This window comes from Macaca thibetana, chromosome 7 (genome assembly GCF_024542745.1).
Source record: "Macaca thibetana thibetana isolate TM-01 chromosome 7, ASM2454274v1, whole genome shotgun sequence".
Lineage (NCBI taxonomy): Eukaryota > Metazoa > Chordata > Mammalia > Primates > Cercopithecidae > Macaca > Macaca thibetana.
Genome location: NC_065584.1, coordinates 122,164,252 through 122,179,539, shown reverse-complemented (window position 1 = coordinate 122,179,539; position 15,288 = coordinate 122,164,252).

Sequence of the window (15,288 nt, the reverse complement as noted above, 5' to 3'; positions counted from 1 at the left end):
TGCTGCATTCAAGACCCTTCCAGACCTTATTCTGTGTTGTGTCTCTTCATTTGGCTGGTCCCGATTGGTATTGATAATTAAACTGTAATTCTAAGTACAGTGGCTTCCTGAATTCTAAAAGTCGTTCCAGCCAATTATTGAATCTGAGGGAGTTGTAGGAACAATCCGCTACAATTGGAATTTGTAGCCAGTTGGTCAGAAGTGTTGGTAGCCTTGGGATCTCTGAAGTGTGGCTGGCATCTGAAGTGAGGGCAGTTCGTGGAGGACTGAACCCTTACCTTGTGGGGTCTGCAATAATTTCAGATGGTTAGAGCCATAATTGAATTGCAGTACAGTAGTTGGTGTCAGAATATAAACCAATAAAAGAACGCTGATGTCCTGACCCCCAGAAGAGTGCTCTGGCTTCTAATATATTCTGTATTCCTCAAGAACAAGGATGCTGTCTTATTCCTGTTGCAATTGCCCCATCTTGGCATCTAGCACAGTGAATTACTTACTGTGGCTGCTTCACAGAGTTAGATTACATGTTAGTTACATGTGTGCTAATAGAGTTAGATTTTATCAAAGGTGGGATCTCACAATCAAAGCCTAATAGAAACCCAAGTGAACACAAATAGTTAAGCAAAAATACAAAGCTGACGTTGTTAACAGATGCTACATACCTAGCTTTGAAAGTGATTGGAACATAGTTAGATCCCACTTTCTGTGTTTCAGTGCTTATTCCATGTACATTTTCATTTGACATCCTGTTGCCATGCGGTATATGCTTCCAAATGATACAGAAAAAATATTAAATATGCTATGAGTAAGACTCAGGGTTGGAATTCAATTTCTGGCTTTCTGGTCTGAGAAATGGTCCTTCAAAAGTGTCAGGACCGGGGGTATAAGCTGAGTCCTGCACTAGAGCCTTCAGCAGGCGGGAGTGTACTGAACTGAAGTGTATGTCACTTGGAAGTCAGGCCCAGGGGATAACTTCTAAGAAGCCACCCAGTCCAGCAACCTGCCTCAAGTACAAGATTCAAAGGGTGTCCTTCCCTTTTTTGGAGCCTTCCGGCAGACTCTACAAGTTGTCAAAATGCCCTTTGATTTTTTCCAGATGTAAACCATCCTTTAAAAACAAACAAACCAACCAACCTCTCGTTTGGCTCTTACTCATCGGTGGATTTTTCCTGTCCTTCCCTTTGTTCTCTTCTCTCTTCTTTACCTCTGTCTTTGTCTCTTCTTCCTCCTTCTCCTCCTCTTCCTTGTCCCTCTCTCTTTAGCTTCTTATCACATGTGCCTTTTCTTGCTTCAGTTGTGATTTTTCACTCTTGTCTTTTGCTTCTTATCTGCACCTAGGACTGCTTCACTTGAGTTCTTTTCACATGCAGATTCCTTTTGCAACAACAGGAAACCCTGTCTCCATATTCTAGAACAATCGTTAGGACCCTTGCTATAATATCTGTTTTAATATTGTGACTTAACAGACATGCAGGAATATTATTCAAGTTTGAAATTGGCCTTTGTTGCAAAGGACAATTGGCAAAGGACCAGAACCTTACTTTCTCTCATGGTCTCCTTAACTGCATGGAGAGCCTCAACCTGTGTCCAAAAGAATTGCTTTGCTAGATAAATTCTCTACTTTAAATTTACATATGGTCTGACAAAACAGTAAAAAAAGAAAAAAAAAAAAATACTTAGTCACCACACCTAAAAGCCAATTACAACTTAATAAACCATTCACAGACAAAACAGTATATTTTTAAAATCATGAATTCTGTCTCTGTATCATATGAGAGGGAGTTTCACTGGGCACATGGCATTTACAAATTCTGATTGGCATTTCCTTTACTGTTGAAAAGCTGAACCTAGTTCAGTTTGCAGCAAATATGACAATAGGCTGTGCAAACGTATACCTAAAATGCAGCTCTGTGGGGCTTAAACATTCAAGCTTATATGAGACAGCATCAGTTTCAGGTCAAAGTGCTGTTCTTAAATGATCAGTATAGAACAGAAAAAAGGCATTGAAGTGACCTTGCTGAGGGTCTAAAACTGCACTGAAGCCTTTTCTGCATGATTAAGTGAGCAGAATCTTAGATTAGCTAAAAGCAGTGCAGAAACATAATGAGTTCACTTATTTTGGAGCATTTAATAACAGTTATAGACAGTTATGTGATCAGGCGGAGTTATGACTTATTCATTCTTTCATTGCTATTAAAATTACTGCATTTGAGGTTTTTAAAGTCATTGAAATAAAAAAAGTCTGATTTATGTTAGGAGAATTTAGCTTGCCCTTTGGTCTCTCAGTTTTTAAATGATATAATTAGACTTTTTAAAGACCATTCTAAAAGCATTATTAGCATTTTGTATAGCGGAAAGTAAATGCATGTTTTGTGGATAGTTTAATTTTAAAAGGGATAATAGTACTTGATTCAGACAGTGATATTCATAGATTATTAAGGAAAGATTTTTTTGTATAAAATTTCTCAAAAGGCAATTGTATAATTTTAGTAATCGACTATACAGAATATGTGTGGATTTTGCTGTGTGTACACACAGATACTCTCTTTCTAATGCACTCTCTAATTTCATTTTGAATGGACGTTACAAAGACATGGAAATAATACAACACAGCTTTCCTCCCATTTGGGAAAGCAAGGATGGGAAGAGAAAGTACCAGAGGATGTATTAACTCATGACCTTTAGCATATTTCCTCCAAAATTACAGAGCTATCTATCAGCCTGGGGGGAAAAAGCTCGCTTTAATCATAACAAAGAGCTTTGCAGGTGGTTTGAATTAGCAGTAAACAACAATCATTAATAAATAGTTTTAGAGGAACATGGAAATTTCACAGATGCATCAACATTCTGTTCTTAAACTTTTCTTACACATTTCATTGTATGCAAATACCATCTCCTGTCCAAATTGTTCCAAATTAGACATTGCTTCTATTTTAAAGTGGGTTATTGCACAATGCATAAAATGCACAGACAAAACATATTTCATCATAAAACAGTGAAATAAAGTGCTGATTTTAGTTGGACACTACAGTAGGATTATTATATATACACATCTTTGCCCATAAAATCGAGCTGACTGCAATCTCCTTAAATAATAGCTATTTGTGCCATGTGTGTGTTCTGCAAACACTTTGTATATCTCTTTTGGAGACTCAAAATGCAGTGCACTACATTATTGAAGGATGCTGATAACACATTACTAAGGAGTAAACACAAAGAAGCTTTTTAAATAGCCAGCAATGGAGGATTACCCATGCGACCAAACGATGGCCCAAACTTGTATTTGTTAAAACTTGCTATACATTCTTTTAGGTATATACACGTTTATATATGAGTGTATGTATGGGTGTAGGTATATACATGTTTATATATGAGTTTATATATGTGTGCATTTTTGCCTCCCCATTTTGTTTGGAAGTTTTTATTTTAATTACTGAAGTTTGCCCTCTACCTGAGTAACCACTCTGGTGAGTCCTTAGCTAGTCTGGAATAGCCAAGTGATCAATTCTGTTTGTCCTAGTTTGTTAATTGACAGGAAAAGGTGTCACTCTGTTTATAGGAGGGGAAGGTCAGGTTATTTGGGTGACAGCTGAGGGTCAGAACCGGGAAGTAGCAGCCTCCAGTGACTTCACAGCACTGGTGCTATTTGAGGAAGCTGCTCTGAAAACACTCAGTTTCCTGACAGTCATGTGAACTCCTACCTGGACCATTTCCTAAGGGACAAGAGGGACTGGAAACAAGAAGCACATCAGGCCCTCAGACAGGAATGGTGGTGGGTAGGGGGAGGGTTATTGCAGCGGTCTCAAACTCATGCAGTGCAGATTTTTGTCCACTAGAGACTGATAGCCGCCCAGCAAAGATGTTGCTTAAGGCCTCACAGTTTAGATTTGAACTATGGTCTCAGAGGTGAGAGGCTAGCGTTTCATCCACTAAGCCATTTAGCCTTTTCCTTTGAAGGAAGATTGATTTTAAAAAAGCTATTAACCTTCAGTGATGTATCTCATCAGATCATCTTCATTTTCTTCTGCTTATAATAATACTATATTATGTAGTTTTATTCTTCAGTTAATTCGACAGGACTAACTGAAAGGAAAATACATGAGAAACATAAAGAAGGGTGAAATAATAGAATATTATCAGCAACACTGAAATGAAAATGTTAACAGGAAAAACAAAAGAAATTGAGCAAATAGTATCACAGATCTCAGAGGTACAATCACATAAGACATCATGGTTCTTTGTAACTCAATCTTACTGAAAAACTTTCCACATGTCACATTGATTCTAGGGCCATAGACCATGCTAATGATATAGGTATTACCTTCTCTTTTCTGGTGAAGAGACAAACGGGACAGGTTTTATTTTTTGCAGTAACTAAAATATAAGCTAAGGAACCAGTGATAATTAATTCACATTGAGTATATATTCAGAGGTGCACAAGAAACAGAAATTTTCAAAGAAATTGCATTAAAACACATTCTGTTCAGAGCCTGAAATTAGACATTTTATCTATTTTTAGTGAAAAATGTGAAAAATGTGTTCGGCAGTAACCTGTTCTGCTGCCTTATCCCGAGTCCCTTTTAAGTGAACTAGAAACTGGTCGCTTTCCCTACTGAATCATGTTTGATTTATTGCATTCTATTGATTGAGTTTCTACTTCGGAAAAAGTGTTACATTTTGTGAATAATGTGTTAACATTAATGACTTTAATTCATTCTCCATAACTTTATGACAGACACTAATTTACATTTCTTTTGGAGTACCTGATAGCAAAAGAAGTTTGGGCATTTTAATTTTTTTTTCGAGTATGTTATCAGGCTGAGCAGGAGTAGTGAATGTAAGAACACAGCATTAGGGAAAGCATCTGCTTTTAGGAGTGTGGGCCCCCTTTCCCCCGGCTCCACTCTGTCCCACCCACACGAGACACTCAGGTATGCACACTGAAAGTTAAACTGAAGGCTTACAATAACATTTCAATATTTGCTCAGTCTAAGCAACAATACACATCAGTGTCTGCCATTTTCAGGGCTTATTTAACACTCATGGTTGAAATTCCTTTTGTTTCAGGTACTGTTAGTTTATTTAAGTTGGTGTTTGGGCAGGTGAGGCTAGCTCAACAATGGCAAGTTCTGACAACTTATTTCTAAAGAAATCGAAGAAGCTGAGCTTGTCAAGCTCTTGTTCTGCATTTCCTGGACTGGTCAGTGAGTACACCAAGTAAGAGGATTTGAAGCCAGAGAAATAAAAGACCAGGAAAATATTTACAAAGAAATATTTAGACAAAGGTGGTAATGAAGTCACCTTTGTCTATATTTTTTGAGCAAAGTAAAGTGATGATAAAGTAACTCTTTGGCAGCTGGTTATACATCCCCTTCCTCTGTATTTCTCAGTATACCATGACTAGGGTTAATAACATCTTTTCTCTAATATTTAAGCACAGCTGTAATTTCCTCACCCTACTGTAGTGAAGTACAAAGACACCTCAATTTTTCATATTGGGAGTAATCTTGGAATTGATATTTACAAAATGAATTTCGATAGGGATTTTAAAAAGCAGAGTTGGTGTTCACAGTGCATGAAACAATAAAGATACAAGGAGATAAAAGTAGTGGTGCACAAAAGTGTGGTTCAGCTTTGAGGAAGGAAAAAGGTTTGAGGAAAAGGGACTTTGAGAAAGAGGGAGATGAAGGGATTGACTGTTGCCATTACTTCCTGCTTCTCTTTGGTTCAACTCAAGTGCTAGGAAGGGATTCTGGGTTGCATGGATCTATTGTCTCTCTGCCTCTTATCTTGATTCCTTAGTGGGCAGAATTCTGTTGGTTCTTCTCCTTCCTATCCTAACTCCAAGCCCACTGAAATAGTCACATCTATTGAACTTCCTGAGTGTGATTCTTTTCATGATGACGTGGCAACTACAGTACTCTTGTGGTTCTTGGTTATTTCCTTTACCTTATCTATCAGGAAAAAGGATTAAACGTGATGAGCCAAAATAAGGGATGATAAATTGTCCTAGATCTGAGAACTTTGATAAACTCTCAAAATACGTTTTGCATAATAAGCTCTTTGAATTTGGTGGCTTATGATAAAGTATCATATTTAAAACTATAAATTCTATTTTTCTACAAAATTCACATTATCTTATAGTTTTCAAATTGTTGCTTAATATAGAAAAATGTTGTCTTAATAATAGCAATTAAATGAATTAACTGGGTCTTACTGACACATCTTAACATGATCTCCCATTCCAGATGTAAAATAACATGAGAGTCAAAATATTAAAATATAGTAGAAGATAGTGAAGAATAAAACCAAAACGATGTGTAGATTTCTCTTTTCAGCGTATTAAACTCACACTACTTTTCCCTCTCTATTAAAATGTTGTCGTAGATATTTTAAAAAGTGGTAGGCCTCAGTTCTTAAGAGATGCTACTCATTTTAAACTCTGAGAAGAACAAGTAATAAATATAGAAAAGTAAGATCTATGAGTCCCAGTGTCCCAAAGCAAACATGCTCCGGAAATCTCCCACAGTCATCTATTTGGTGAAATGGCAAGGGATTTTGATGGGCAAGATTCTAATGATCTAAGTTTTTTGTGTTGTCCTATATTCTCCTTGCACCAGCCCATACATAAAAGGGGATTTCAGTTCCTGTTGGAGTTCTGAATTCTTGGCCTTCGATCTGATCCTTTGCCGTATTATTCCTCCTTTCACACTGCCACACCATTTCCATTTCCCCAGCTTCTGACAGCTTTGCTTGTTTTCTGCTTTGGATTTCTTTCCAGCTGTTCATGACTATGATCATGCTTCTTCATAGGTGATTATTCAGGTCTTCCTGCCACCCTCCATTGTTCTTTCAATGTGCCTCAGTTCACTGGGTTGTCTGTGATGCCTCCTGACTTTACACACTTCCAGACGAATTCAAGTAAATGTTGTCCGTTACTCTGTAGGTCATGTTCTTGCATAATTTGACCCAGTCCCGAGGAGGAAATCACAATAACCAATTCCTGTGACTGTAAAATCAGTGGTTTGAAAGGGACTGACTCCACCAAATGGAAGATGCTAAAAATATCTGTGAGCTGAATGTCAATAATTTCTTAGTAAAGCTGTTAGATTAGATGCTAAAAGATGCTTACCTAAGATTGTAAGAAGATTGTTTTTGGAATCTCTGGCCACGTCCAGCCTCTTCCCCCCATATTTTGGTGTTAGGCATGTCCTAGAGAGCTTCTGTTTAGCTACCATGAAATGTCATTGACGTGGTCCTGGCAGAGTCGTGATCCCACTGGTTAAACCTACTACATATGCTAAACAGCATTGAACCAAACTCATTTGAGTAACAAGTGAAAGAGATAATCTGTTTCTAGTCAATTTTTGTTTCTCTTCTGAAAACTAGCATATGATTTTGAGAAACTACTCATGCAAAATCATTAATTTGGGACCACAGAGAATGGAAAGTAATGTGGTCTTATTTAATTGGTCTTTTAAAGGAGAAGAATAAAGGTATCATGCTTACCATGAACTAAAAAAAGTACCAGTAACTGCCCCAAACCCATTTGCCTTGTTACATGTCTTTTTCTGTTATTGACAGTTAGTATTGACTCATTTTTAATCAGGTGACGCTTTGCACTCTTGCCACTTCTTGATTAGTTGGCAGTAATTGATATGTTCTCAAGGTTGAGTCACAATTTTTGAACTTGGTTTTCAGCCGGAGTTCTGAAGGACAACATTCCTAAAGTCTGACTCAATCAGCGAGTTAGTCAGGCAGATTGTTACTTAGAAAGTATATACTGAATGTCTACTATGTTCTAAGAAGTGTTCAGTCTAGGTGATACCCATTATTGAAGTTACAAAGCCATCAGATCAATTTGTATATTATTTTGTCTACATATACTTGAACACAATTCCTGTGCCATTCCCCTCTGCCCTCTGCCAAATCTAAGTTTCTTCTAGCCTCTGGCAAAAAAGTCAGAACTAATCTTTTCTTTATAACTCCCTTGTGCTTTTCAGATCTTATTTGGAGTTATAGCAGTTTGGAAGCCAGGCAGGGTTTTTCTAGAGTAAATGTAATTTTCTCACAAGGCAGCAAGGTAGTTGCTACAGTTTTAATAAGTTTTAATCTTTAATTTCTCAGCGAGTCTAGTTAACTCTGGGTGGGTTATTAACAGCATGAATCGAATACATACAATGTGACCGAGAACAAAACTGCCCCAGGTGGACAAGTTACCATCTTTCTAACTTTTCCTAGTGACAGTTCCGTTTCCATTAAACTTCAGGGCTCTTATGCCAGTGAAGTGACTCAAACCAACCCAGTTTACAGATTGGGCCCTACCTGGCCTATGATCGTTGAGTTTAGCCCAAACTCTAAATTATCCTCCTATGATATAGTCCTCAATTTCCAGCATCCTAAAGGATGGTTCTCAGTGCTCACATTCATAATGCAAACTGGCCATGCTTGAAATGAAAGGTTATTGATGGAAATTAAGAATTGCTTATGACAGCACAAAAAGCCATGTTAAAAGACAAGTGCAAATAAATGATGATATAAGAGCCTGGTGAGTTTGACTGTTTACCAGAAACAGCTCTGCAAATATTGCTGGTGGAGGTTTATTTTTCACCTGGCCTTTCCCTGTTCCTCTTCTAGGGGCATAGAAAGTAAGCATTAGGTTAAGAGAAGTAATAAAAAGAGAAAACAAAACTGTAAACTCAATTCAATGAAGACTTGTCTTCAACTGTAAGTGGCAGATGTATTTATCCGGGGTGATTCTGTCCCAGTTACAAAGGTATCAGTGCAATATTATGCCCGGGCTTTCAGCCATCTCTCAGGTCGAGTGAATTTGTGAGTGTTAAACACACAAGGAGATGTTCAGTTTTCAGTGTAGTTTCTAATCAAATATTTAAACTTTGTGTGTAAAAATAACCCAATCAGAGTCATTTTTTTCTCTTCAATAAAACAAAATAGAAGAATTGAACCACGTGGAAATAATGGTTGGGTTACCATGTTCAGAGGATTAAGCATCATTGCTTTTAATGAAATTCTAGTTTCTCTAAAAAGGTAGAAATTAATGTCTTAGAATATCATATAATAAATTCCTTTTAACTGATTCATATCCAGTTAGAAGTGTCGGATTTGAGTGCTTTTTCTTCCTGCTTTCCTATTTCCCATTCTCTGGGTCACTTTAGTTCCCCCTTACAATGTTTTCTAACTTCTGCCTGTTCAGTTCAGCCCGCATCCTCTAAGTGACCCTCCTGCCTTCCTGTACTCACCTGTCACAGAAACTTGCTTGCCCTTTGCACGCCACTGTACGTGCCTCCCCCCAACAGCTGCTGTGTGTCTTCTTTGGTCTACCGTTTTGTAGGGCTCTAGGATTTATCCCAACTTCTCTCAACCTGTGTCCCACTTTTTCCATAAGCTGTGGCTTCTTTATGCACTTCCATCCTCACCACTTCCATGATTCAACTTTCTCCCCAGGCCTGTGGCTGTACTGTACTTCCTTCCCTCACTGACTGCTTTTCTTCCTAGCTTCTCACTGCCCCACCCACTGCCTCTACCCAGCCACTTTGGCCTAATTGTTCAATCCAAACACACATACACAGCTTTTGACAATTTTTTGGATAGCGATGGGGTTTCACTACATTGCCCACGATGGTCTCGAACTCCTGGGTTCAAGTGATTCTCCTGCCTTGGCCTCCCAATGGACATGTCTGACTACCTAGCCTTCTCATTCCATTTTATTTTTGGCCTTTTGACTTCACAATACTTTTTCTTCATTCTTTCCCTACTTCTGAACTGCTGACAGTGATGTGCTAGTGAATATCTAATAACCATTTTTCTGGAGGGCAAAAAGAAACCTCTGACATATAATGTTTTCTGATTTCACTGGTGTAAATACTCTCACCATGGTCCATTTCCAGCTACCAGTGTGACATCACTGAATGAACAGTTGTTTTTATCTGGTGCCAGTTGACTCCAACACATCACTGAGTCTTGGTTTTCTTGATAGCTTACCCCTTGAAAGAGAAGTTCTCTGAAAAAGGGGTTTGCAAATTGGAGTGGATGTATCCCATGGAGTTCTACAAGATAATCTATTGACACATGAGAAGAACATATTAGAAATTCTATTTACATTTAATTTCTAGCTGATCTTTATCAAATTTTTAGTTTTATGGGTTTTATTATAAATATATTGCATGAGTACAGCCTATGTATATTATATGCATATGATGTGTGTATGTATGAATAACTTACATTAATTGGAGTCTTACTAGATACTAGGCTTATGTTAGGTTATTTAATCCTTACTACATCCTGTAAGGTAAGTACTGGAGTCCAGAGAAGTTATCTAGCTTGCTGAAGATCAAGTGTAATATAAAAGTACATAAATAAAGTATACTGATGGTGCATCCTCAAATTTTTTTTAAACTGAGGAGTTAAGTGATCAAAATATTTTGGAGGTTGTGATCTGCAGCTTGGCTTGCTTCTCACTCTATTTACTCCTACCAGATTATCTTAAATGCACTATGGTTTTAACAACCATTCATAAGCATTTGATTCCTTTTTTTTTCCACCTCCAGCCCTGGAGAGCTTCAGACCTGAATTTCCAGAGCCTTCTGGTTGCTTCCACTTTAATATGTTGAAGACATAATGAGAAGACTTTGAGGCTCATGTATTGAATTTTTGCTAGTATAATTGATTCTAATTATAAAGAAAGTTAAATTTTCCGGAAAAAATGTAAAAACATAACATTAAAAGATATCACTTGTTGTCATACATATTTATGAAAAACTGTTTTGCAGGGCTCTAAAGTTAAATACATTCTGGATTTCAGTTTCCTCATCTATAAAGCAAAATAGTTGGATTTAATGGTGGGTTCCTTGAAACTCTTTTTGTCTTTGATTCCTTGTAATACCACACTCTGCTGGTGATTTTAGTGTAAAATGATGCTTCCAGCTAAATTACCAATCAATAGCAATTCACTGGTTGTGGACTCCTGTGCTTAATAAATGAAATTCTAATTTTTCTTAACATTAAATTAACTTCTTTAAAAACAGATATATGTGACTGTTTTAGACATGACCTCTGACTTCTGACTTGGAAGTGACTCTTAATTTCAGCATAATAGGTCTCAGATGAAAGATTCTTTAAGTATCTCAGTAATATCCAGATTGACAAGTCTCTGAGACAATTTATGGTAAGATATTTAGGAAAAAATGCAAAATGTCCTTTGCGCTTACTATAGGAATGAAGGAAATCTGGGTCTGTAAAACATTAGGTGATTGCTAAGCTTTTGACACTTACCTGGAAACCTTGATGTATTATTGTCTTAAAAAGACAAAAAATATCAAAATGTAAAGGAGTAAGAAAAACATAATATTGAAGATTTTTTTCATGATCTGTTTTCAAAGTTCCAACTAGTTTTAATGTACTACAGTTTTCCTTGTGATAGGCTCTTTTTCTTCTTTTATATGTTCAATATTCCTATTTTCAAAAAGAATTGAGGATTCTTACTTAAAGCAAGAATATTTATGACTCTAGAAAAGATAAAATAAACAGAGAGAAAGGTAAAGATTTCATTTTTTCACCAGTACTGATTTAGAAGATGTTGAAAAAATAAGTTGCCTAATTCATTTTTATTAATTTGGCAATATGCAAAATGGTAAAAGTGGAGAATTTGCATCTAGATAACATTTAAAACTTGCAAAGTTTTAAGTTATTCACTTAGTGAATTGGATTTTTTTCATTAAATGTATCTGAACTTTATGAGGCAGCTGTATAAATTAATCTCTCATTACCTATAGATGAAGCCTGTTATTTTTCCAGCGTTATTTTTTAGTCAACAGTTTACGCAAATCCAGTTGGCTGTGAAATTGAAAGACTCCTTTTAGATTTTTGTATGTGTACTGATATGCACAGAAGGTGGAGAAAATGTTTGCTCTAAAAAATGATATACTCATGATACGATGCCTAAATATACTGGGCCATTTCTGAACGTATGTTTGCAATTACCACCACTTACTGTCCACCTCCTACAGAAATTCTTACTCATTCCACATTCATAGTTTATCTATTTATAAAAGAGGGATGGTGGGAGCTGGGAAGAAGAGTTATGAAGGGAAATTAAACCACACCTAAGGAAGATCTTAAAATTCCATTGACTTTGTTTGGCGCCAGAGCTGTGTGAAAGTATTTTTAATCCACAGAGATTTATGCAAATCATTTTAAAGTCCTAGTCATGTGATGTCATATCCCTTAGGTGTTATCAGAAATTTTAATTTATATCAGCTGAAATTCCCAGAGCTAAATATGAAAATGTCTGAAAGGTACTAGGAAGATTTTGTGTTTAGGTGGTATATGTCATAAAGGCAGGAAAGTGAATTTCATAACTGTTTTTTGTTTGTTTTAAAATTATAAGAATAGTACTTTATTTTTTCTAAAAAAAAAATCAAACAATATAGAATTATATTAAGTAAAAGCCCAGTTTCACACATCCACCACTAGTTAACCAGTACTAACACTTTTCCCTTTTTAAACAAAAATTAATCTATAGTTATTGTTGCATGATTTTCTTTTATTAAGAATTGGCCTCTTGGCCGGGCGCGGTGGCTCAAGCCTGTAATCCCAGCACTTTGGGAGGCCGAGACGGGCGGATCACGAGGTCAGGAGATCGAGACCATCCTGGCGAACACGGTGAAACCCCGTCGCTACTAAAGAAATACAAAAAACTAGCCGGGCGAGGTGGCGGGCGCCTGTAGTCCCAGCTACTCTGGAGGCTGAGGCCGGAGAATGGCGTGAACCCGGGAGGCGGAGCTTGCAGTGAGCTGAGATCCGGCCACTGCACTCCAGCCTGGGCTACAGAGCGAGACTCCGTCTTAAAAAAAAAAAAAAAGAATTGGCCTCTTTCCAGATCTGTACATCTAATTCATACCAAATATATATTTATCCATTTCTGTATAGTAGGACGTTTAGATTATTTCTAATTTGAAACCATTACCAACAGTAATAAATATTCTCATTCTTATACCTTAGTTCTTTTATGCTGGTATTTCTGAAGGCTTGGGAATAAAAATAGGGTTGTTGAGCATACTTAACATTTGTATTGGTGCTGTCATAGAAGGACTTTACATAACCTTCTGATTCGAAGATCTTGCACTTCTACACATATCTAAAAAACCTGGATTGGAGACCAAATGGAGCTAAACTAGGCTTGGTCTTCAAAACAAAGGATGTTCATGTTTTTGCTCATTGGGTTTAACTGCCTAACAATCAAGAGCCAACTTTGTGAACGAAGGCAACACATATCTGTCGAAATGAAAATCACTGAATCGCTTATGCGAGTTTAATTTGGCTTTCTGAATATTTTTTAACATCATTCAAAAGGAAACTATAAATAATCTTCCTTGAGTATAATCTTTCTCTTAAGGAAAATAATACACACCTCACAGATTGAGTATGTTATTGCCTGCTGCTATTCCTGATTTATATCACTGCTGTTTTGCATTTTTATACTCTGTAGAATACTTTGTGAGTTAATAAATTTGCATTGGCACATCTATAGGTTTATCCCAAGTAATGGAGACACAGCCCCAGGGCAACTGGGCCAAAATAATCCATGTGGAAATTAGTGTAAGGTTTGGGATGAATCAATATCACTGAGAACAAATCTGTTCTCTTCTAATTCTCACTATTTTCTGAGCTGATTCTGTTGTCCCAGATCAATTCAGGAACACAAAAATAGTTTTTGGCTTTTCCTTCCTATGTTTTAGGCCAAAAGGATTACTTACCTGACTACTTCATCTGGTGGTTTAATATATTGAGATTGAGGACTCAAAGGGACAAGAGAATGCCAACAACAACTATGATTTTTGTCATTGTGGTTCTGAGAATTAGCAAGTTCCATAGGCCAATGGATCAGGGCTCTCGGGTAGAAGCAAGTGTTGGTGACCTTTCATGCCCTTCTTCAGGGAAATTGTTCCATCGCACTGATGACTTTATCCTTCCAGACTCCTAAGGATGCAAGCAACAGACACTCTTATGGCCTAGGCACACAAAGGGAAATGTTTGGATGAACACCTATTGTCCATGTCACTTAGTAGTTAATTTTTATACCTTTTCAAAGAGCTCATTTTTATCACATGCAAAACTAATACTGTGAGTTTTTGTAGGGGACAGTAATGAACAAATTGTTTCTAGCACTGTCTTATCATGTCATATGATGACCTTAAATTAAGCACTGGTTTGGCCCTAGGCTGTGCAATCAAGACCCCCAATTTCACTGCTGTGTTCAAACTTAGAAAATACATCAAGTCATCTAGAGCGGTTCTTTGTTTATATAACAAAATTATTATTTTTTAAATCTGGTTCTGCCTTCTACTTTCAGAGGGAATTGGAGCACTTTGTTAATAATAATCACTTTATTCCCACCACACCCCCAAGCTGAAGGAGCGAAGTCCCTCGTCTGAACTCTTGGGGTAGTTTCAAGCTGCTCTTTCTGCTTTTGTCTAGTTTCCATGGTTACTGAATGCTCTTTATACCAAACTGGTTGGTCATGTTACTCCTTTGCTTATTGGCTCCCTTTTAACTATAGGATAAAGTTCGAACTATCATTGTACCAGGCAAAGCCTGCCATGATCTCAGCTCTCTCCAAGGCTTTTCTTTCCAAAAAAAACCCTTTTCCCCTTTAAGTTCCAGTCACAAGAGATCACAGTTCCCAGAACCCTCCAAGGTTGCAACCTCTTCCACACAGCTTTTCCAAAATACTTTTCATCTGAATTGCCTTTCTTCACCCTGACACTCCTCTGGGGAATTGGCCGCTCAGCTTTTTTGTGCCCATTTATGTCTATGAGTATTGTAATTATAGCAACTGTAATTTCTTGTTAGGTATATTTGTTTAGAGGGTCTGTTTTACATTTCTGTGCTGTACGTGCTTCATTGACAGAAGTAAGGGTTTCATTTTTATATCACCATGTCTAGCATAGAATAGGCAATGACTTGTAGTCTTAATAGCTCATGAATAAATTTGAATATCTCCATTGTAACCAAAGGAAAGTCACGCCTACTTTATCGGAGTCATAAATAGGATGCTGTATGTATGTGCTTGTTTGTGTTCCAAAACAGATGGAAGGAATTCTTTAAAATTATGCACATTAACCAGGATGATAAATAAATACCCGTGGACTTAAGATTAAATTAAGAGTAATTACAGAGCCATGATTAAAACTGAGTACACTTTGGCTTTAGCCATAAGCAAATGCAGGCTTAAATTATACTGTTAGGAAGAGCCAGAAGTAGACTAGA